General features: G+C 44.4%; 1 protein-coding gene across 6 annotated transcripts in view; it reads right to left on the bottom strand.

Annotated features, from left to right (window-relative positions):
- MYO9A (myosin IXA) overlaps positions 1–23,936 on the bottom strand; it is a 566,016-nt gene that overhangs the window by 200,996 nt on the left and 341,084 nt on the right. The gene's annotated exons all lie outside the window — the stretch shown is intronic.

Here is a 23,936-nt window from a genome sequence, read left to right as displayed (position 1 = left end):
CACAATTACCGTACAAAGTAGCAAACTAGCACCGACACTTTAAAAGAGAGGCACTTAGTACATACAATGCATTGGATCGGACAAGCTCCCATAGAGATAGCATGAATGCTACATACAGAGAGAAAGTAACGACTGAAAATGCCTGCTACTGTACAGACTGAACAAACATCTGAACAAAGGCAATTTTTGGAGGGGGAAGGGGGACAGAAGGCTTGAAAGAAGAAGGGGAAACAGGGAGATCCTTTTCAGCTGCAAAAGAACAGCCAGTACTCACAGAAGGAGCATATTTTTAACAAGGTGACAATCATTCTACCAATCAGCAACCTTAGAAACTGGTTTCAAAGAAAATTAGATGTATAAACCAGACACTATGGCAAATGAGTGATTACTGCCAATGAAGAAGAACTGCAGCTGCCAGCATGGACACAGCCCTATAGTGGGCTCTCAGGGTGCCAGGAATCAGATCCCTACCACAGTCTTACATACTCTACTACACTTACATCATATGAACTGTCAGGGGAAAGGGCCACATCCTGCAAGATTAAAGTCCCTTTTGCATTAATATTCTCTGAAGGCATTTCATTCAGGATGGATAAAAATCAATTTTTTAAAACAAATTAAAAAATTAGATTTTTTTTTATAAAATGCTTTTTGAAGAAAAAACCTGTCTTAAGATAGCATTAATTAAGATAGATTATAGCTCAAGGATAGCTCATCATGGAACAGGGATTATAAATTCTAATTCTATAGTATGAGACAATACATTCATGTAATGTTTAAGAAAATTTTGCAAATGAGTTCCAATAGTTCATGGATTAGGAACCCAATCTTATGGGGTTCCAGGGCTTCTGTATAGGTTAATCCTTCTGTCTACCCAATGGGACTCAGTGCTCAGGCTAGAACAGGGGTGGGCAAACTTTTTGGCCTGAGGGCCGCATCAGGTTTCGTAAATTGTATGGAGGGCCAGTTAGGGGAGGGATTTGTGACTCCCCCCCGGCCACGGGACTCCTACCCCATCCAACCGCACCTGTTCCCTGATGGTCCCTCCCCGGACCCTTGCCCCATCCACACACCCCTACTCCCTGACTGCCCCCAGACCCGTGCTGCCCCATCCAACCCCTCCTCTCATTCCTGATGGCCCCCCCAGGACCCCTGCCCTATCCAACCACCCCTTCTCCCTGTCCCCTGACTGCCCCAGAACCCCCGCCTGATTGCCCCCTGCCCCCCATCCAACCCCCCCTCCCTCCTGACTGCCCTGCAGGACTGCTTCTTGGAGCAGCTTGTCCTGGAACCCACCAGAGGAGAGGCACTTCTTGATTTAGTCCTAAGTGGAGCACAGGATCTGGTCCAAGAGGTGAATATAGTTGGACCACTTGGTAACAGTGACCATAATATAATTAAATTTAATATCCTTTCACTTTTACAGCATGATTCACTCTGAGCTTGGAGATGGAGAGATGAAAAGTGCCATAAGTGCTACTATTATTAAGATAAATGCTTAGTAACAAACAGCAAATAGCAGACAATATCATTCTTCATAAAAGCCACAGGAAGAGTATAATTAAAAATCATGTCTATATGTCCATAACAGCACATATGAAGCAAAATGGATGCAGTATATGCTAAAAATATAATATGACCTTTCCTGAAAAGTCAGATTTATTTTCTTAACTTGTAGCTAAGGCAGTCAGACCAAAAATATTTAGATGACTATTAATTTATTTGTATCACCATAGCACATATGAGCCCTACTCATGGACCAGACCCCATACAGCTAGGCGCTGTACAAGCACAGAACAAAAAGATGGTTCCTGGCCCCAAATGCTTAGAGGAAGTCCAATTATTTTTCCCCTCTATATCCCACTATGAGATAGATCTGCCTATGAAAGATAGGCAAGTTCGATGATTTATTATTTCATCAGAAAATACAATTTCAGCTGCTCAAAGATTTTTATGCTGAAGTAAAGGAATTAAAAGAAATGAGACTAGCTACTGTGATAAGAGTATGCTAATAACATCTACTCTACTGTGATTATGGCATGTTATTTTCATACCAGCTATAAATTTATGATTTACTGAACAGTTTGGCAGCTTGTTTAAGATTATTGCTTCGGTACAGTCAGACTTGATTAATCTGAATATTTTTATAAATGCCATTTTGACCCAGATTAAGCAAAACTGATTAATCATTTGGAATTTGGGACTTCCTCAAACGAAAGTGCTTTAAATCTTTATCAGCAGTAAAGAACCCATGCACGAGTCAACACTGCACCAATTCTCAAGCCACTTATCAAATTCCTGTCTCCACAAACGACATACACCATTCTGACAACTGAAAAAATATACTCTGTCACTTAATTTAAAAAACAATTAAATTAAGACATAACATGGGAGTTTAAACAGCACATTAACTGAGGACAAGTTTCTGCTGTGAAGTTTGGATGTCCCTAATCTGTTAGGAGGAGCCACTAAGAATACGACACTTCTAACAATTCTGGCCACAGTGGCAGGATTTCAAAGAGGTATGGCATTTGTGGATAAGCATGAGCACATGGTGCTGGATAGCCCCTGGAACACCATCTGAGCATCCTGCTGTATTAAATTCAGTCTCAAATGCAAAATAAGTGGGGTCCCAGGCACAGACTCCACACGAAGTATCCCAAAAGCCATGCAATCTGAAAGATTATCACTAATCCTCTGTGTATGAAGACACAGCTTGTGAACACAAAGAATTCCTGAAAGCCCTGAAATAATGGGGCAATTTTGTACATGGTTTTTACTTTTCTTTGGGGACATTTGGCTTCCACAGCTTTGTTCCTCCCCTAAAGAGGCCACTCCTTACAACCGAGGTGGGCAAACTACAGCCCATGGGCCGGATTCAGCCCATGAGGGCTTTGGATCCGGCCCACGGGATGGTCACCTCTGTGGTGCCATGGGCCCTGCATTGCTCCCAGAAGTGGCCAGCACCACGTCCCTGCAGTGCTGGTGGATGGGGAGCACAGAGGGCTCCTCACACTGCCCTCGCCTGCAGGCACCGCCCCCCGCAGCTCCCATTGGCTGGGAACAGGGAACCGTGGCCAATGGGAGCTTCAGGGGAGATACCTGCAGGTGAGGGCAGTGCACAGCAACCTCTGCCCCCTCCTCCCCCAGGGACTGCAGGAACGCAGTGCCAGCCACTTGCAGGAGCAGTGCAGGGCCAGGGCAGGTGGGGAGCCTGCCTTAGCCCTGCTGCACACTGCTGCCACCCTGAAGCCGCTCAAGGTAAGCGGCACCAGGCCGGAGCCCGCACCCCAAACCCCAACCCCCTGCCCTGAGCCCCCTGCCACACCCCTCCTGCACCCCAACCCTCTGTCCTAAGCCCCCTGCTGCACCCCGCAGCCCTCCTGCACTCCAACCTCCTGCCCTGAGCCCCCTCGTGCACTCCACACTCCTCCTGAACTCAAATCCTCTTCCCTTAGCCCCCTGCTGCACCCCTCCTGCACCTTAACCCCCTGCCCTGAGCCCCCTACTGCACTCCACACCCCTCTCTGTACCCCTGCCCTGAGCCTCCTCCCATACTTCACATCCCTCCTGCACACCCCTCCTCTCTCCCAACCCCTTGCCCTGAGCCCCTTCCTGCACACCACATCCCCTCGCACTCCCTCCCGCACATCAACCCCCTGCTCCAGCAACCCTACTTTCATGACCCTGCCTGCAATGTCCCCTCCCAGATGTTGCCCTCGGGGCAAAAAGTTTGCCCACTCCTGCCTTAAAAGCTCCTCACTGGTCAACTAATGCATTTTTATGTGGATGACTGACACCCTCTCCAACCAAATTAGCACTTTTTAAATAATCTGTGAAGAGCAAGAAATGGTAAGTCATCTCTGTGCAACTCCCAGCAACCAGCATATGGTGCCCAAGTAATGAAAAGTCAAATGCTAACACCAAGGAATTAATGTCATTGACCCCATCTGATCACTAGAGATAAACTACAGTTGTTATGGTCTTGTTTTGCAATTCTAAAAATAAAATTATTCTGGTTGCTTAGAAACTAATAAGCAGTTCCTCACAGTTTGTTTCTGTTCCCCAAAGCTAAGCAAAAAAGCAATCAATTTAGTTTAGAAAGTCAATATGATTGACAATTTTCTTTAGGTACTGGAGGAAGTCTGACTTTCTGAATCAACATTATGCATCTCTTCACCTCCAAGTTCCTGTGCAGTTCCAAGTTCCTACCTCAGCAAAAGCAGGGCAAATGTACAGGGTTATTTGCTAATTCAGCCAGACAGCCAAAAGCAAAATACATCAAGTTTTCAGCCGTTCACAACTGCAGAACAGTCAATTAACCTCCAGGAATTGTAAGCAAACAGAAAGGCTTGGAACAAAAGGAGGTTTCAGGCTGTCATTATCCCACATTAAATAGCAAACATGCGTCAGTAGGAACAATGCAGGTCTCAGTTACAATGAGCTGGTACCCTGTCTTTCTGATTACCAAGGCAACAGGCACTAGAATATTGGATGGCATTGCTAAAGACATTATAATATGGAATTCCAGCTAGCTGCCCTTATAAAATATTGTGAATGTTTCCAAGTCCAAGACTACTCAATAAACCAAACAGTTTTAACCCCTGTAAGATTGTGTTAGTTATAAGCATTCCCTTTCATTGTCCCATTTTTCTATTTCCCTCTATATTCTATATGACTTTCTTTTCAGATCATAGAATCATAGAATATCAAGGTTGGAAGGGACCTCAGGAGGTCATCCAGTCCAACTCCCTGCTCAAAGCAGGACCAATTCCCAACTAAATCATCCAAGACAGAGTTTTGTCAAGCCTGACCTTAAAAACCTCTAAAGAAGGGGATTCCACCATCTCCCTAGATAACCCATTCCAGTGCTTCATCACCATCCTAGTGAAAAAGTTTTTCCTAATATCCAGCCTAAACCTCCCCCACTGCAACTTGAGACCATTACTCCTTGTTCTATCATCAGGTACCACTGAGAACAGTCTAGATCCATCCTCTTTGGAACCCCCTTTCAGGTAGTTGAAAGCAGCTATCAAATCCCCCCTCATTCTTCTCTTCTGCAGACTAAACAATCCCAGTTCCCTCAGCCTCTCCTCATAAATCATGTGCTCCAACCCCCTAATCATTTTTGCTGCCCTCCACTGGACTCTTTCCAATTTTTCCAAATCCTTCTTCTAGTGTGGGGCCCAAAACTGGACACAGTACTCCAGATGAGGCCTCACCAATCTTGAATAGAGAGGAATGATCACGTCCCTCCATCTGCTGGCAATGCCCCTACTTATACAGCCCAAAATGCCATTAGCCTTCTTGGCAACAAGGGCACACTGTTGACTCATATCCAGCTTCTCGTCCACTGTAACCCCTAGGTCCTTTTCTGCAGAACTGCTTCCTAGCCATTCGGTCTCTAGTCTATAACAGTGAATGGGATTCTTCCGTTCTAAGTGCAGGACTCTGCACTTGTCCTTCTTGTACCTCATCAGGTTTCTTTTGGCCCAGTTCTCTAATTTGTCTAGGTCCCTCTGTATTCTATGCCTACCCTCCAGCATATCTACCACTCCTCCCAGTTTAGTGTCATCTGCAAACTTGCTGAGAGTGCAGTCCACACCATCCTGCTGTTTTTAAAACCAGATCAGTAGAGGTGCTAGGCTGATTTCAAATCTGAGTCACTGAGCTGCTCTTTTTATGCAAGAAATATACTTAGTGAGTGGTAAGAAATTCAGCCCTAAAGTAAGCAGGTGCAATTTCCATTGTTCACCAGCTCCTTGCCCCACAAATACTGCAGAGCAAAGTTTGCCCCAATGATATCAGAGATAATAAATCTAACACTAGATTATGACAGGAAATACATACACAGGATCAGGTCCAAGACGTGCATATAGCTGGACCTCTTGGTAATCGTGACCATAATATAATTAAACTTAACATCCCTGTGGCACGGAAAACACCACAGTGGCCCAACACTGTAGCATTTAATTTCAGAAAGGGGAACTACACAAAAATGTTAAACAGAAATTAAAAGGTATGGCACCAAAAGTAAAATCCCTGCAAGCTGCACGGAAACTTTTTAAAGACACTACAATAGAGGCTCAACTTAAATGTATATCCCACATTAAAAAACATAGTAAGAGACCCAAAAAAGTGCCACCATGGCTAAACAACAAAATAAAAGAAGCAGTGAGAGGCAAAAAGGCAACCTTTAAAAAGTGGAAGTTAAATCCTAGTGAGGGAAATAGAAAGAAGCATAAACTCTGGCAAATGATGTGTAAAAATATAATTAGGAAGGCCAAAAAAGAATTTGAAGAACAGCTAGCCAAAGACTCAAAAAGTAATAGCAAAAAAAATTTAAAGTACATCGGAGGCAGGAAGCCTCCTAAACAACCAGTGAGGCCGCTGGACTATCAAGATGCTAAACGAGCACTCAAGGATGATAAGGCCATTGCGGAGAAACTAAATGAATTCTTTGCATTGGTTATCCCAGCTGAGGATGTGAGGGAGATTCCCAAACCTGAGCCATTCTTTTTAGGTGACAAATCTGAGGAACAGTCGCAGATTGAGATGTCATTAGAGGTGGTTTTGGAACAAATTGATAAACTAAGCAGTAGTAAGTCACCAGATGGTATTCACCCAAGAGTTCTGAAGGAACTCAAATGTGAAAATGCAGGACTAACTATAGTCTGTAACCTATCGTTTAAATCAGCTTCTGTACAAAATGACTAGAGGACAGCTAATGTGACACTAATTTTTAAAAAAAGAGTTCCAGAGGTCACCCCCCACTCCCCGCAATTACAGGCCAGTAAGCCTGACTTCAGTACCAGGCAAACTGGTTGAAACTATAGTAAAGAACAAAAATTGTCAGACACATAGATGAAAATAATTTGTTGGGGAAGAGTCAACATGGTTTTTGTAAAGGGAAATCATGCTTCACCAATCTACTAGAATTCTTTGAGGGGGTCAACAAGCACATGGACAAGGGGGATCCAGTGAGTATAGTGTATTTAGATTTTCAGAAAGACTTTAACAAGGTCCCTCACCAAAGGCTCGCAAGCAGTCATGGGATAAGAGAGAAGGTTCTCTCGTGGATTTGTAACTGGTTAAAAGATAGGAAACAAAGGATAGGAATAAATGGTCAGTTTTCAGAATGGAGAGAGGAAAATAGTGGTGTCCCCCAAGGATCTGTACTGGGCCCAGTCCTATTTAACATCTTCATACATGATCTGGAAAAAGGGGTAAACAGTGAGGTGGCAAAACTTGCAGATAATACAAAACTACTCGAGATAGTTAAGTCCCAGGCAGACTGTGAAGAGCTACAAAAGGATCTCTCAAAACTGGGTGACTGGGCAACAAATTGGCAGATGAAATTCAGCGTTGATAAATGCAAGGTAATGCACATTGGAAAACATAATCTCAACTATATGCATAAATTGATGGGGTCTAAATTGGCTGTTACTACTCAAGATCTTGGAGTCACTGTGGATAGTTCTCTGAAAACATCCACTCAATGTGCAGCAGCAGTCAAAAAAGCAAACAAAATGTTGGGAATCATTAAGAAAGTGATAGATAATAAAGAAAGAAAATATCATATTGCTTCTATATAAATCCATGGTACACCCACATAGAATCATAGAATATCATGGTTGGAAGGAAACTCAGGAGGTCATTTAGTACAACCCCCTGCTCAAAGCAGGACCAATCCCCAACTAAATCATCCCAGACAGGGCTCTGTCAAGCCTGACTTTAAAAACCTCTAAGGAACGAGATTCCACCACCTCCCTAAGTAACCCATTCCAGTGTTTCACCACCCTCCTAGTGAAAAAGTTTTTCCTAATATCCAACTTAAACCTCCCCCACTGCAACTTGAGACCATTACTCCTTGTTCTGTCATCTGGTACCACTGAGAACAGTCTAGATCACGGGTGGGCAAACTTTTTGGCCTGAGGGCCACATCGGGGTTGTGCAACTGTATGGCAGGCCGGGTAGGGAAGGCTCCGCCTCCTATCTGCCCCCTCCCACTTCCTGCCCCCTGACTGCCCCCCTTAGAACCTCGACCCATCCAACTCCCCCACCCCGCTCCTTGTCCTCTAATAGCCCCCTCCCACATAAGGTGGTCACACATAAATAATACTGCATTGATTATAAAGGTCATTGAGACTTCCACTCCAAATGAGCAACATGAATGCTGAGGACCTTGCAAGTATCACCCATGCTTTTGTCTTGTTAAAATGAGACGACTGCAACATGCTTTTAAATACTGTGTACAGATGTGGTCACCTCATCTCAAAAAAGATATATTGGAATTGGAAAAGGGCAACAAAAATTATTAGGGATATGGAATGGCTGCCATATGAGGAGAGATTAATAAGCCTGGGACTTTTCAGGTTGGAAAAGGGACGATTAAGTGGGGGGTCTGATAGAGGCCTATAAAATCATGACCGGTGTGGAGAAAGTAAATAAGGAAGTGTTATTTACTCCTTCTTATAACACAAGAACTAGAGGCCACCAAACGAAATTAATAGGCAGCAGGTTTAAAACAAACAAAAGGAAGTATTTTTTCACACAACACATAGTCAACCTGTGGAACTCCTTGCCAGAGAATTTTGTGAAGACCAAGACTAACAGGATTCCAAAAAGAGCTAGATAAATTCATGGAGGATAGGTCCATCAATGGCTATTAGCCACAATGGTCAGGGATGGTGTCTCTGTTTGCCAGAAGCTGGGGATGGGCGACAGGGGATGGATGACTTGATGATTACCTGATCTATTCATTCCCTCTGGGGCACCTGGCATTGGCCACTGTCATAAGATAGGGTACTGGGCTAGATGGACCTATGGTCTGACTCAGTATGGTCGTTCTTATGTTCTTACATAGTCAATATGCTGGCTTTGATTTTTATTTTATTTTAGTTTATTTTTGGTTGTAGACATAATACCTTCTGGTAGCAACAGTTAGTGTGTGGTGTCTGCTAAAGATGACCTCCAAATAAGCTGAGGGCACCTGGCACATGTGTTTATTTAAGATTTACAGAGCACATATCCTATACTCCAGCTGGCATTCAATGAATTTAAATACAGATTAAATAAGTAGATAAACTGCTTAGACCCTCAGAACTCCCAGATTTCAAAAGCACAGGGAAAGAGGAGGGCTCTGTAGCACACTCAGAATGAAAGCTGTCTCAAAACAGAGCAAGAGTGTGTATACCAAAGTTGAGGATCCTCCACAGAGAATGCCCAGCCAGGATCTCCCTCCTGTTTAAACTTGGGGCAGAGCCAGTGTCATAAACAGATAGCTAAGGGTTAATGTTCTTTTACCTGTAAAGGGTTAACACAGGGAACCAAACACCTGACCAGAGGACCAATCAGGAAACAAGACTTTTTCAAATCTGGGTGGAGGGAAGTTTGGGTGTGAGTTGTTTGTTCTTTATCTTGGTTCTGACCCTCTCGGCTCTGAGAGTGATTTTTCTATCTCCAGGCTTTCTAATCTTCTAATTACAAGTTGTAAGTACAAGAATAGTAAGACAATAGGTTTACATTGTTTTTCTTTTCTATTTACATGTGTGTAGTTGCTGGAATGTTTTAAATTGTATTCTTTTTGGACAAGGCTGTTTATTCATTTTTTTCCTTTAAGCAATTGACCCTGTATATTGTCATCTTATTACAGAGACCATTTTATGTCCTTTTTTCATTCTTTTTATATAAAGCTTTCTTTTTAAGACCTATTGGAGCTTTCCTTTAGTGGGGACTCCAGGGAATTGAGTCTGCAGCTCACCAAGGAATTGGTGGGAGGAAGAAGTCAGGGAGAAAATCTCTTTGTGTTAGATTTACTAAGCCTGACTTTGCATATCCTCTGGGTGAGGGGGGAAGAGAGATTAGCTCTCTCGGTATTTGTGTTTCCAGGACTGGAAACAGGGAGGGTAGAATCCCTTTGTTTAGATTCACGGAGCTTGCTTCTGTATATCTCTCCAGAAACCCAGGGAGTGAACACCTGGTTTATTCCCCTTTGTTGTGAGACTCAAGGAATCTGAGTCTTGGGGTCCACCAGGGAAGGTTTTGGGGAGACCACAGTAAGCTAGGCACTGTATAATTCTTAGCTGGTGGCAGCGATACCAGGTCCAAGCTGGTACCTAAGCTTGGAGGTTTTCACGCTAACACCCATATTTTGGACGCTAAGGTCCAGATCTGGGAAGAAATGTTATGACAGGCAGGCCTTCAGCTTCAGTGCTTCCCCAATCACAAGTTTAGCAGGGTCCAATAGGAAGAGAGAGAGGGTGAGATTCTCTGCTGCATCTTTAAGATCACAAGAACAGAACTCAACAGCCCATAGGGATGGAGGCTTGTGTTGCTGGCAAACCAGGTGTCAGCTCTTGCCAAGGCTTTAGGCTTCAGCCAAGGACTGACAAATTCATTCCTGGAAACTAGTCTGTTTCCCCTTTGTGCTAGTATGGTTAAGATAGGTATTGAACTTACAACCGTATGTTTCAACTTCATGAAATGCTTGTATGTTGCTGCAAGCATTAATCTCACTTATATCACCATATGCTATACAAGGTAATATTTAAGCTTTTGCTTTATAACTGTAAAAAATGTCTGCTTTGCAACTGTGATCCCAGTCAGGAGGGATCATATCCTATCCATCACGAAGGCCTGTCAAAACAAAATGGGCCATTGGGGGACATCATAATACAAAGACTTTGTTAGCTACCCCTTCACACCCATGAAGAGACTATGTACAAAAGGGCCCATCCCATTGTCTTGAATTCTGGTAGAAGGAAATAAAAATAGCTGCCAAGAAAAATTTTAGTCTCTTTTGATGTTTGGACTCTCACAGGGTCAGAGCTACAAAACGGAAGCAGAGATCCCCATGGTCAACCTGGTTTAGCCCTAACAGACACTCAGAGCTGACAGATTACTACAACTCTGTCACCTTTTAGAAACCATAGACTGTAACTCATCTGTATATATTGTGACAGACCCAGACCAGTGGGGTACAGGAGTCTGGTAGAGGGCAAATATACTGGTCACTGGATGAGTAGTTTTCTGTTCCCTGAATGACCAGAGCAGGGGCTGCACTAGAGTAATCAGGAACCTGCTAGAACCAATTAAGGCATACAGGCTGATTAGATCACCTGCAGCCAATCAAGGCAGGCTAATCAGGGAACCTGGGTTTAAAAAGGAGCTCACTCCAGTCAGGCAAGGAGGAGCCAGAAGAGAGAAAGTGCGTGTGAGGAGCTGGGAGCAAGAGGGGCAAGGAGCTGAGAGTGAGAGGGTGTGCTGCTGGAGGACTAAGGAGTACAAGCGTTATCAGACACCAGGAGGAAGGTCCTGTGGTGAGGATAAAGAAGGTGTCTGGAGGAGGCCATGGGGAAGTAGCTCAGGGAGGTGTAGGTGTCACACAGCTGTTACAAGAGGCACTATAGACAGCTGCAATCCACAGGGCCCTGGGCTGGAACCCGGAGTAGAGGGTGGGCCCGAGTTCCCCCCAAACCTCCCAATTCCTGATCAGATACAGGAGAAGTTGATCCAGACTGTGGGAAAGATCACTGAGGTGAGCAAATCTGCCAATAAGCGCAGGACCCACCAAGGTAGAGGAGGAACTTTGTCACAATATATATATATTTTACTGCTTTAACACTATAGCAACTCATTTCTTTCCTTAACCAAAAAAATCCTTAGTTAGCTTATCGTAAGACTGGCCACAAGTGTTGTCTTCAGTGTGATATCTGAGGTACAAATTGACCTGGGGTAAGTGACTGGTCTGTTGGAACTGGGAGCAACCTGAATATTTTGTGAACCTTGGTGTGATGGGATGGGATCTGAGTTACTGCAGAGAATTCTTTCCTGAGTGCTGGCTGGTGAGACTTGCCCACATGCTCATAGGTTAGAGGTTTGTTATAGAAGTGGATGGGTAGGGTTGTGTGGCCTGCTTTGTGCAGGAGGTCAGATTAGATGATCACATTGGTCCCTTCTGACCCTAAAGTCTGTGAATCTATAGCAACCAATTATCATAAAATCCAGCTTGCCTGGGTGGCAAGATAGACTGGAATGTCTAAGGGGACTGTCTGTGACTATGATAATACTGTTACAGTGCTTTAGGAGCTCACTCTTCTTACTGGGTTGGTGAAATCCAATTATAGTACATACAACTCTGCTTCTTGACAATCTGCACTGAGGTTGGCACACATGGTCTTGAGCCACTCCAGACAATGTGACAGGGATAATGTGGCTCTAAACTACCTTTTCACTTTCCTGATCTTTGTCCCTGCAGCCTAAGTTACAGCTGTCTCTGAAAGATGTCTTTTGGACCTCACCATTGTCCAGAACCATCCCCATGCTATGTCCTGCAGCCCCACCCCTGAAACCCTACTCCAGAGTTTAGGAGGGGGTCCTCCTCCAGCCAAAACTGATGTGTAAAATGGCCAGAGCAGATGTGAGAATCTCACATAGAGCCTCTCAAATAGGCAGCTCCCTAACCACTCAGGGCTCTATATCAAAGCCAATACCTCAAATTCAAAGAAGAGGAAAACATTATCTATACTATGGTAGAATCCATAGGCCCCAATCAGGAATAGGGGCCCATTGTGTCGGGTGCTGTACAAACACAGGGAAAAGATAAACCCTGCCATGAAGCATTTACACCATGTCTAAATACATCAACAGACCAAAAACAGAGGATGTGGATATGACATACAAATAAGCAATGTGGTATAGGATTGGCTCAGCATTATTTTTTTTGTTAAGTATCATGTTAAGTATCCTCACACCTTCTATGGGTCATCTCGATTATCACTTCAAAAGTTTTTTTTTTTTCTCCTGCTGATGATCGCTCATCTCAATTGATTGGCCTCTTACAGTCGGTATGGCTACTTCCACCTTTTCATGTTCTCTGTATGTATAAATATCTTCTTGCTGTACGTTCCAGTCTACGCATCCGATGAAGCGGGCTGTAGCCCACAAAATCTTATGCTCAAATAAATTTGTTAGTCTCTAAGGTGCCACAAGTACGCCTGTTCTTTTTGCGGATACAGACTAACACGGATGTTACTCTGAAACCTGGCATTTTATTTTATTTTGCTTGGTGACCTACTGTGGTCTGTCTGTTACTACTTGTAACCACTTAAATCCTACTTTCTGTATTTAATAAAATCACATTTTACTTATTAACCCAGAGTATGTATTAATACCTGGGGGAACAAACAACTGTACATCTCTCTATCAGTGTTACAGAAGGCGAAAAATTTATGCATTTACCCTGCATAAGCTTTATACAGGGTAAAAAGGATTTATTTAGGTTTAGACCCCATTGGGAGTTGGGCATCTGAGTGCTAAAGACAAGCACACTTCTGTGAGCTGTTTTCAGGTAAACCTGCAGCTTTGGGGCAAGTAATTCAGACCCCAGGTCTTTGTTCGGGCAGATGGGAGTGTCTGACTCAGCAAAACAGGGTGCTGGAGTCCTGAGCTGGCAGAGAAAACAGGAGCAGAGTAGTCTTGGCACATCGGTTAGCAGTTCCCAGGGGGATTTCTGTGATCCAAACTGTCACAAAGGTAATCACAAGAAGCTTGTATTTAATGCAGAGTTAAAGAGAGCCAGAGAAGAGACTCAAAGATGGAGTTTGATGTGGTCAGAGCAGTGGGCAAAATTGATGATTTTAGCAGCAAAATTCTGAATACACTTGAAGGGAGCAAAGTTACAGTAAGCAAGAACAGAAAATAGTCAACATGTGAAAAGATGAGGGCTTGGATGAGTTTTGGTTGCATGGACAGAGAAAAGGCCAATTTTAGAGATGTGAATGAAAAAAAGGTGAGCTTTAATACGGCCTATATATGTAATTCAGCTAATACAGCTGAGTCACAGAAGATACTTACCTAATAGGCAGCCCATAAGATCAATGAGCACTAGTATAATATGCTTTCTGTGGTACCTCTGCTTAATAAGAGGCCCCAGACATATTGTATATCTGCCTCAGTTTCTGAATGATCTGAAGATATAGCCCAATATAGCTCCATTATAACAGCAACATAATTTTGAGGCAGCAAAGGTAAAGGACACTATAGCCAGGCCTGCTCCGAAAATGGTGTATTAATATACAGAAAAAGCATTTTGGGCCTCAGCTGTGCTATCAAGACCCAGGAGTAGACCTAGATCTAATAAGACCTCTGAATTATGCATCTGTGTACCAAATGACAGATACACTCCCTCAGTAAGGAGCACAGACACCATCCTTGCAGATTCTTCCAGTTGCTTCCGCAGCCTACCAATATTACCTCAGTAACTGAACTTCAGCCAGTTAGCTCTCTTCTATAAGACCCTTTCTTATTAGCTTATAAAGTACCTAGCACTCTGGATGGTACATAAATAATGAAGCAAATATTAAAGTAATAATGTGAGAGAAATTTAGACTGAAAAGAGAATTAAGGCGTATACGCTGACAATTATCTATAATCTCTTTCCAGAATGGTACATGCACTTGTCTGTGGGAATAGTGACCCCATTCCTTACAAAATATGAAAAACCATTAAATGAGAAATGCAACGTCTAGCAGACTAACCACTCCCAATAGGGAACTTAGTTGAGGCCCAGGCTCTGAGTAATGTACTGAAGGACCTTTCATCTTCTGTCACATCACTGTACATTTAACTCAAGGCTTGTCCATACAAACAACTTTCCTCAAAAGGATAGAGCTATAATCTTTACCGCTGAAATCTGTCACAAATGCATAGAGACAAGGCTCATTTTGGAACTCCAGTTTAGTCCAGAGTCCGAGCTCCGAGTGTAGGAATGTTGTTTGAGTTGCAGAATAGATAAAACTACACCTCTACCCCGACATAACACGGTCGTGGGGAGCCAAAAATCCCTACCGCGTTATAGGTGAAACACTGTTATATTGGGGTAGCAGTGGCAGGGCTGCAGTGGTGATTTAAAGAGCCTGAGACTCCGGCCACGGGGAGCACCCTTTAAATCGCTGGCGGAGCCCCGCTGCCGAAGCCCCAGGATAGCAGCGGCTGGGCTCCAGAGGTGATTTAAAGCGCCCGGGGCTCCCCGCAGCAGCTGGAGCCCCGAACCCTTTAAAGCACTGCTGGAGCCCCGCTGCTACCATGCTATATGTGAACCTGTGTTATATTGGGTCACGTTATAGCAGGGTAGAGGTGTAGTAACAAGGTTATGGACAGTCATCGAGACTTATTAATGACTGGGTAACATGGGAGCTTGCCAGAAGAAGGGAGTACAGCAGAATAGAGACAATGGATTTCAGGAAGGCGGATTTTGGTAAGCTCAGAGAGCTGATAGGCAAGGTCCCATGGGAATTAAGACTGAGGGGAAAAACAACTGAGGAAAGTTGGCAGTTTTTCAAAGGGACGCTATTAAGGGCCCAAAAGCAAGTTATTCCGATGGTTAGGAAAGATAGAAAATGTGGCAAAAGACCACGTTGGCTTACCCTTGAGATCTTGCGTGACCTACAAAATAAAAAGGCGTCATATAAAAAATGGAAACTAGGTCAGATCACGAAGGATGAATATAGGCAAATAACACAGGAATGCAGAGGCAAGATTAGAAAAGCAAAGGCACAAAATGAACTCAAACTAGCTATGGGAATAAAGGGAAACAAGAAGACTTTTTATCAATACATTAGAAGCAAGAGGAAGACTAAGGACAGGGTAGGCCCACTGCTCAGTGAGGAGGGGGTAACAGTAACGGGAGACTTGGAAATGGCAGAGATGCTTAATGACTTCTTTGTTTCGGTCTTCACTGAGAAATCTGAAGGAATGTCTAGTATAGTGAATGCTTACTGGAAGAGGGTAGGTTTAGAAGAGAAAATAATGAAAGAGCAAGTAAAAAATCACTTAGAAAAGTTAGATGCCTGCAAGTCACCAGGGCCTGATGAAATGCATCCTAGAATACTCAAGGAGTTAATGGAAGAGGTATCTGAGCCTCTAGCTATTATCTTTGGGAAATCATGGGAGACGGGGGAGATTCCAGAAGACTGGAAGGGGGCAAATATAGTGCCCATCTATAAAAAGGGAAATAAAAACAACCCAGGAAACTACAGACCAGTTAGTTTAACTTCTGTGCCAGGGAAGATAATGGAGCAGGTAATCAAAGAAATCATCTGCAAACACTTGGAAGGTGGTAAGGTGATAGGGAATAGCCAGCACGGATTTGTAAAGAACAAATCGTGTCAAACTAATCTGATAGCGTTCTTTGATAGGATAACGAGCCTTGTGGATAAGGGAGAAGCGGTGGATGTGATATACCTAGACTTTAGTAAGGCATTTGATACAGTCTCGCATGATATTCTTATAGATAAGCTAGGAAAGTACAATTTAGATGGGGCTACTATAAGGTGGGTGCATAACTGGCTGGATAACCGTACTCAGAGAGTAGTTGTTAATGGCTCCCAATCCTGCTGGAAAGGTATAACAAGTGGGGTTCCGCAGGGGTCTGTTTTGGGACCGGTTCTGTTCAATATCTTCATCAACGATTTAGATGTTGGCATAGAAAGTACACTTATTAAGTTTGCGGACGATACCAAACTGGGAGGGATTGCAACTGCTTTGGAGGACAGGGTCAAAATTCAAAATGATCTGGACAAGTTGGAGAAATGGTCTGAGGTAAACAGGATGAAGTTCAATAAAGATAAATGCAAAGTGCTCCACTTAGGAAGGAACAATCAGTTTCACACATACAGAATGGGAAGAGACTGTCTAGGAAGGAGTATGGCAGAAAGAGATCTAGGGGTCATAGTGGACCACAAGCTTAATATGAGTCAACAGTGTGATACTGTTGCAAAAAAAGCAAACGTGATTCTGGGATGCATTAACAGGTGTGTTGTAAACAAGACACGAGAAGTCATTCTTCCGCTTTACTCTGCGCTGGTTAGGCCTCAACTGGAGTATTGTGTCCAGTTCTGGGCACCGCATTTCAAGAAAGATGTGGAGAAATTGGAGAGGGTCCAGAGAAGAGCAACAAGAATGATTAAAGGTCTTGAGAACATGACCTATGAAGGAAGGCTGAAGGAATTGGGTTTGTTTAGTTTGGAAAAGAGAAGACTGAGAGGGGACATGATAGCAGTTTTCAGGTATCTAAAAGGGTGTCATCAGGAGGAGGGAGAAAACTTGTTCACCTTAGCCTCCAATGATAGAACAAGAAGCAATGGGCTTAAACTGCAGCAAGGGAGATTTAGGTTGGACATTAGGAAAAAGTTCCTAACTGTCAAGGTAGTTAAACACTGGAATAGATTGCCTAGGGAAGTTGTGGAATCTCCATCTCTGGAGATATTTAAGAGTAGGTTAGAAAAATGTCTATCAGGGATGGTCTAGAAAGTATTTGGTCCTGCCATGAGGGCAGGGGACTGGACTCGATGACCTCTCGAGGTCCCTTCCAGTCCTAGAGTCTATGAGTCTATGAGAAGCAAAGTGCATTTCTTTCAACCAATCATTGGTAGTAAATAAATAGTATTTGCTATACACAGAATTGGGAGGAACAAAAAGACCACACAGACAAAACACCTTTCCTAAGCATTCCCAAACAGTTTGAGAAGGATCCCCGCTCTCTCAAGAAGAAAAGATTCCAGGAACATTTCTGCTATTTACCTCGTACAAAAAAGCCTGCAGTGGTCAGCTGAAAGAAATTCTTTGACAAAAGTGGCAAAGTGAAAACTACTGCAACTGTTGAGCAATGATGCAGAATGAAAACTGGTAATGGAAGTGGTTTAGAAAAAGAGGAAGGAGGACTCAAAGCTTTCAGAAGAGTAGATCCCTATTTGTTCCTGCTTTCTGAATGCAAGTGAATGAGGTAGATTAACCAGCCTATCAAGATTGATGGAGCTATGGGGACAGAAAAATAACCTGTTTCTTTAGTTTATGTATCACGTCACACTTATACATTGTGCTTGTTATTTCCTTGTCTGTTTCCTGATGTTAAATCAAGGAAGTCATGAGCTGTTTAAAAAAATGGCAAAGCTTGCAAAGTTCTATGTCTTGTTTATAGGGACACAATTCCCAAGGAAAATGAAGTAATTCTTTCATAAAATTGATGTAGATTTCAGGTCTTGCTGCCTGCCAGATGTAAGTTAAACTAACACTGAAGTGGTTGGGCGACTGGATCGCTGAAAAAACAGTGAATTGTGACAGGCAACTCCTCCTTCGCTAAAAATGTCAACATAGCTAAATGAGGGAGGTGGCAATGTACAGCCAGCCAGAGGACTAGTCAGACTCCCAAGACAGCCTAAGATTGCTTCTCATGTAATGCAGAGCTGTTATGATCTAGCAACTGAAGAAAACTGAACTTGTATGAACTTGAGTGCTAGGCAACGTGGATCTCTCTGCCTCACTTGTTTTAGCACCCTTCATTTTTGAAAACAGAAGTACAACACTTACCCTGATCTAACGATTGGATGGTATTAACTAACAGAGCAATGAGGTCAATGCATGTCCCCCCTCTTCTCCCCAGTGAAATCAAATCATTCTTCGGGCCACACTTTATTCTCTAACAGTTCTAAGAATTTTGCAGTTCATTTTTCCTCTAGATAATTAGCTTCCACTGTGGGGGAAAAAAACCCACAAAATTGCTTTCAGTTAATTGATAAAGTAAGAGGTGGGCAGGAGGATGTTTCCAGCTTGTGGCATCTGATACCAAAAAACATTTCACAGGCAAAGAAATTTCCCTTTTGCATCCACTAAAAACAGCCTAATGGAAACCCAGGGTATGTCTACACAGGGATAAAAAACCCACAGCTGGCCCAGGTCAGCCTCACAGGGCTTGGGTTCCATGACTGAAAAATTGCTGTGTAGTCATTTGGACATGGGTCGGAGCCTTAGCTCTAGAACCCTGTGAGGGTGGAGGGTTCCTGAGCCCAGGCTCTGACCCAAGCCTGAATGCCTATACAGCAATTTTTAGCCTCGCAGCCCAAGACCCACGAGCCTGAATCAACTGAACCAGGCCAGCCAGGGGTGCTTTTATCTCTGTGAAGACATACCCTAAGTAAGTGTGTCCATACTTGACTAATATTGAGAAGAGTTACTGTAGACCACTACACGCAGAAAATACCATATTTATGAAGCCTTTGCAGAGACAGCCAGATCAAGTGTTTACCACAGCAAAATGGAATTAAATGACTTCCAAGATGCTTCTCAGCAGATTTTTCTGGTGGAGGTCAATTCTTTCTTTTCCAAGCAGGCATCAGTAATATAGGCAATATGCAATGGGCTTTTAAGTCAGAGTAAAATGCTTTTTGTACATAATAAATTTCACAAATACATTTACTATGTCAGTCAATAGGACACCTAGGCACTTAACCTCATACCATTCCTGTGTTTGAACTCACCATGACACAAACATGAATGCAGGCATCCTAAATATTTTTTTCCCAAAATAGGATTTTAGCAGATAAGTTATGTAACCTCTCCTTCATATAAACTGTTTACCTACAAACAAGGAAGGTGCATCTCCTGGTTATTGTGATTTGCAGACAGCATCCTAGGAACAAATCCAAGAACAGTATGGAACACAGCTTTATCATAATGGGAAACAGAAAAAGATCTGAAAGAATACAAGGAGTTCATTTGTTTGCCCAACCCAGGTACCTACCTAGCTGGAATGAGAGTTCATCAGGCTTAGAGAAAATGGTGTAATTGGGACCCTTACAACCATTTCCATGAAGGACAGCATTGCTGTTGTCATGGGGAGTTATTAAACTGCCTTGTGTGCCTTCAAGGCCTCTATCTATGGGAAGAAGTCAAAGGAAGGGCTGGGTACAAGACTAGCTATAAGAAACTTATTCTTGAGTAGCAGGCCAGAGATCCACCTGCCCAAATTTCAGTTGGAGAAGATGGGTCCATAAGATCCTTGGACCCCATTGATGCATATGTCCATCAATGAGGAGGGCCTGTATAACAGTGTGGACTGCCACAGTTGAGAGCAGAAGGCAACGACAGTCATGGTATTCCTACCTTCCTTTTTGATTTCTCTTTATCTTTCTCACATGCCTGTCCTGCAAGAGGAAGAATGGGGAATTCCTCTGGGAGAACTAAAGAGAGCTTTTCAGCGGAACAATTCTTAGCATACATTTATCCATATACCTGGCTATAAGCTGCTGGAAGGGAACACTCATCAGTATGGACTGGTGGATTCAGTAAAGAATAATTTATTACACTGCTATCTTATAACTGAGTTGCTTTTATTTGCACAGGAAAAAATTGCTTCTGATTACCCAAGCCCAATATCACATAGGCTATGTATATATTACATGCCCCTTTTGCCACAGTGAAAAGAAAAGCTGTGGCCACAGTGCAGCATGTTGCTACACATGTCAGTGAAAGGCTCTGGCAGTGGGAAGGCAGCTGGGAAAGGCTTCAGCAGCTCCCCACTGCCAGAGCCTTTCACTGTGATGAGGAAAGGCTGTGAAGGGAAGAGGCAGCCTCCTCCACCCTATCTCCTCTGCTTGAGTTTTTCCCTGTGGCAGGGAAGAGCTCCAGAAGCAGGGAGCTGCCACTTAACATTTATGTAGCACTTTTTACCCAAAGAGCTAAAAGCCTCTTACAAAAGGTAGGAAAATATCTGCTTTTTACACTAGGAAAACAGTATCAGAAAAACAAACAGACTTGCTTATCTGCTCTCAAAAGATTTATTTCAGCTATGAGTTCTGATTAAGCAGTCCCCATCATGTTCAAACACACTTAACGTATTCTAAATTACACATGCAAATAAGAAACTGCTCTATTATTCTAAGGGCTTGGCTACACTGGAGAGTTGCAGCGCCGGTGGTGGCTTTACAGCGCTGCAACTAACACACTATCCACACTTGCAAGGCACATCCAGCCCTGTATCTTCCTGGATACAGCGCTGGCTGTACTCTACCTCTGCCTGGGGAATAACGACTGCAGCGATGGTGATGCAGCGCTGCTCTGCCAGTGTGGCCACCAAAAGCGCTGTTATTGGCCTCCAGAGGTATTCGGAAGTATCCCAGAATGCCTGCCCAGCCACTCTGCTCATCAGTTCACACTCTACTGCCCTGGCCTCAGGTGACCCGCCCTTTAAATGTCCCAGGAATTTAAAAAATGCCCTTTCTGTTTGTTCAGCCAGGTGTGGAGTGCAATCAGTGAATCTTTCCAGGTGACCATGCCTTCACACGCCAAACGAGCCCCAGCTTGGAGCAATGGCGAGTTGCTGGACCTCATCAGTGTTTGGGGGGAGGAAGCTGTGCAGTCCCAGCTACATTCCAGCTGTAGGAATTACGATACCTATGGGCAGATATCAAGGACCATGCTGGAAAGAGGTCATGACCGGGACGTGCTGCAGTGCACGGTTAAAGTGAAGGAGCTGCGGAGTGCCTATTGCAAAGCCCATGAGGGAAACCGCCGCTCTGGTGCTGCCCCCATGACCTGCTGTTTTTACAAAGAGCTGGATGTGATACTTGGGGGTGACCCCACTGCCACTCCGAGGACCACAATGGACACTTCAGAGCGGGAGGGGGAAGGCGGAGGAGGCGGGAGGAGGAGGAGGAGGAAACCGAGAGTGAGGGTACTGGGATGGGGGGAGACACCCCGGAGTCCCAGAAAGCATGCAGCCAGGAGCTCTTCTCAAGCCAGGAGGAAGGTAGCCAGTGGCACCAGCCGGTACTTGGTGAAGGACAAGCAGAGGAGCGGGTTCCCGGTAAGCGGCTTATATTTTCAGGATGGAAATGTTTCGGGAGAGGAGGGAGCGTTAGGGCTGCATGCATACATGCCTAGATATGGAATAGCCCATTGATGTGGTCTATCATGTCGCGGTAATCGGCCTCGGTAATCTCTTCCAAAGTTTCAGCCAGAACGTGGGCAATGCGCTTGCGCAAGTTTATTGGGAGAGCCACTGTGGTCCTTGTCCCAGTCAGGCTAACGCGTCCACGCCACTGTGCCGCGAGGGGTGTGGGGGACCACTGCTGCACACAGACAAGTTGCATAGGGGCCAGGGCGGAATCCACATTGCTGCAGAAGACCCTCCCACTCTTCCCAGGTGACCCGCAGCGGCGAGATATCTTCCAGGATTAACTCCTGTGGAAAATGTTGGGAGACTGTTCAGTGTAGGTGCCCTCTGCAGCTGTTTGCTTTCCCCAACGCAAAAAAACCCCAGGACAGCCCAGAAGCAATCAGTCCCCCTTACTCATCATTTCGGGGCTCCTGTGGGTTACATGCACTCTCTTTGGCATGGGAAAATTATGCTATTGTGAAGACTGTAAACTCCTTTACTGTGTGGGAATAACTGTCTGAGATATAAACAATGCTGCCTCTGTTAACTGTTGCCTGTTTTGCCTTTCTACAAGCAACCTTGACTTGTTGGATGCCCGTGTTATCAACAGCTGAAAGACTCCAAAACCTCCGGAAGAAGCCGCAAAAAAGCAAAGATGACTTGCTGCAAGCAGTTATGGATCACTCTGCCAGAGAGAATAAAAAACTGCAGGACTGGAGGGAAAAGGAAAGCAGGATCTGCCAGAGAAATGCAGTGGCTAGGAAGAAAAGCACAAAGCAGCTGATAAGCATCCTGGCGCGCCAAGCGGACTCTATCCAAGCGCTCGTAGACATTCAGGCAGAGCACTACCATGCTGGCGCCCCTCCACCCCCTGCGCCAAAGCTCTTTCACTTGTGCCTCAATGTCAACTCAAAACCCTCTTACCCAGCATCTAGGTTCTTACCACCACCAGCTGCCTCCAACACCTGTACGTTCACCAACCAGCCCTGAGAACTACGACCCTTACCCTCTGCACTCAACCCCCATCACCATGCAGTACAGCCATCCTGAAGTGCAGCAGTCATTGCACAGCACTCCAGACAGGACATATTCAAACCTGTGACTGTACAGTTCCCCACCGCACCCCCCTGCCCTTTTAGGTTCCCAAAATGTTGTGTGTCTGTCAAGAAAGTTATTTTCTTTTCAATAAATGACTTCTTGGCTTTGAAAACAGTCTTTATTATTGTAGAAAATGAAAGATACCTTAGCCCAAGAAAGAAACAGGCACTGCAAATCAGCTCAGGAAAAACAGATTCCTACTAACATTGTAACCACTGCACTTCACTCTCGTGCAAGGCACCAAACATTACTGTTGGTTTTCAGCCTCAAATTCCTCCCTCAAGGCATCCCTAATCCTTGAAGCCCTGTGCTGGGCCTCTCCAGTAGCCCTGCTCTCTGGCTGTGCAAATTCAGCCTCCAGGCGTTGAACCTCAGAGGTCCATGCCTGACTGAATCTGAATCTTTCACCCTTCCCTTCACAAATATTATGGAGAGTACAGCACGCGGATATACCGCAGGGATGCTGCTTTCCCCCAAGTCTAGCTTCCCATAAAGAGATCTCCAGCGCCCCTTTAAACAGCCAAAAGCACACTCCACAACCATTCGGCACCGGCCCTTGCTCCTGTCAAGCTTCCCTGTATACGGTTTCATAAGCCAAGGCATTAATGGGTAAGCGGGGTCTCCAAGGATCACAATGGGCATTTCAACGTCCCTTACTGCAATCTTCCGGTCTGGGAAAAAAGTCCCTGCCTGCATCTTCCTGAACAGGCCACTGTCTGAAAGATGCATGCATCATGCACCCTTCCAGGCCAGCCTGTGTTAATGTCAATGCAAAGCCCACGGTGATCCATAAGCACCTGGAGAACCATAGAGAAACATCCCTTCCGATTAACGTACTCGGATGCCAGGTGGGGTGGTGCCAGAATAGGAATATGCGTCCCATCTATTGCCCCTCCACAGTTAGGGAAACCCATTTGTGAAAAGCTATCCACAATGTCTTGCACGTTCCCCAGAGTTACGGTTCTTCTTAGCAGGATGCAATTAATGGCCCTGCAAACTTGCATCAAAACGATTCCAACTGTCAACTTTCCCACTCCAAACTGGTTCGTGACCGACCGGTAGCTGTCTGGAGTTGCCAGCTTCCAGATTGCAATAGCCACTCGCTTCTTCACCAGCAGGACAG

The sequence above is a fragment of the Gopherus flavomarginatus genome, chromosome 9 (genome assembly GCF_025201925.1).
Source record: "Gopherus flavomarginatus isolate rGopFla2 chromosome 9, rGopFla2.mat.asm, whole genome shotgun sequence".
Taxonomy (NCBI): Eukaryota; Metazoa; Chordata; order Testudines; family Testudinidae; genus Gopherus; species Gopherus flavomarginatus.
The sequence above is the reverse complement of the archived record's forward strand: the minus strand, read 5'-3'. Positions and strand labels throughout refer to the sequence as shown.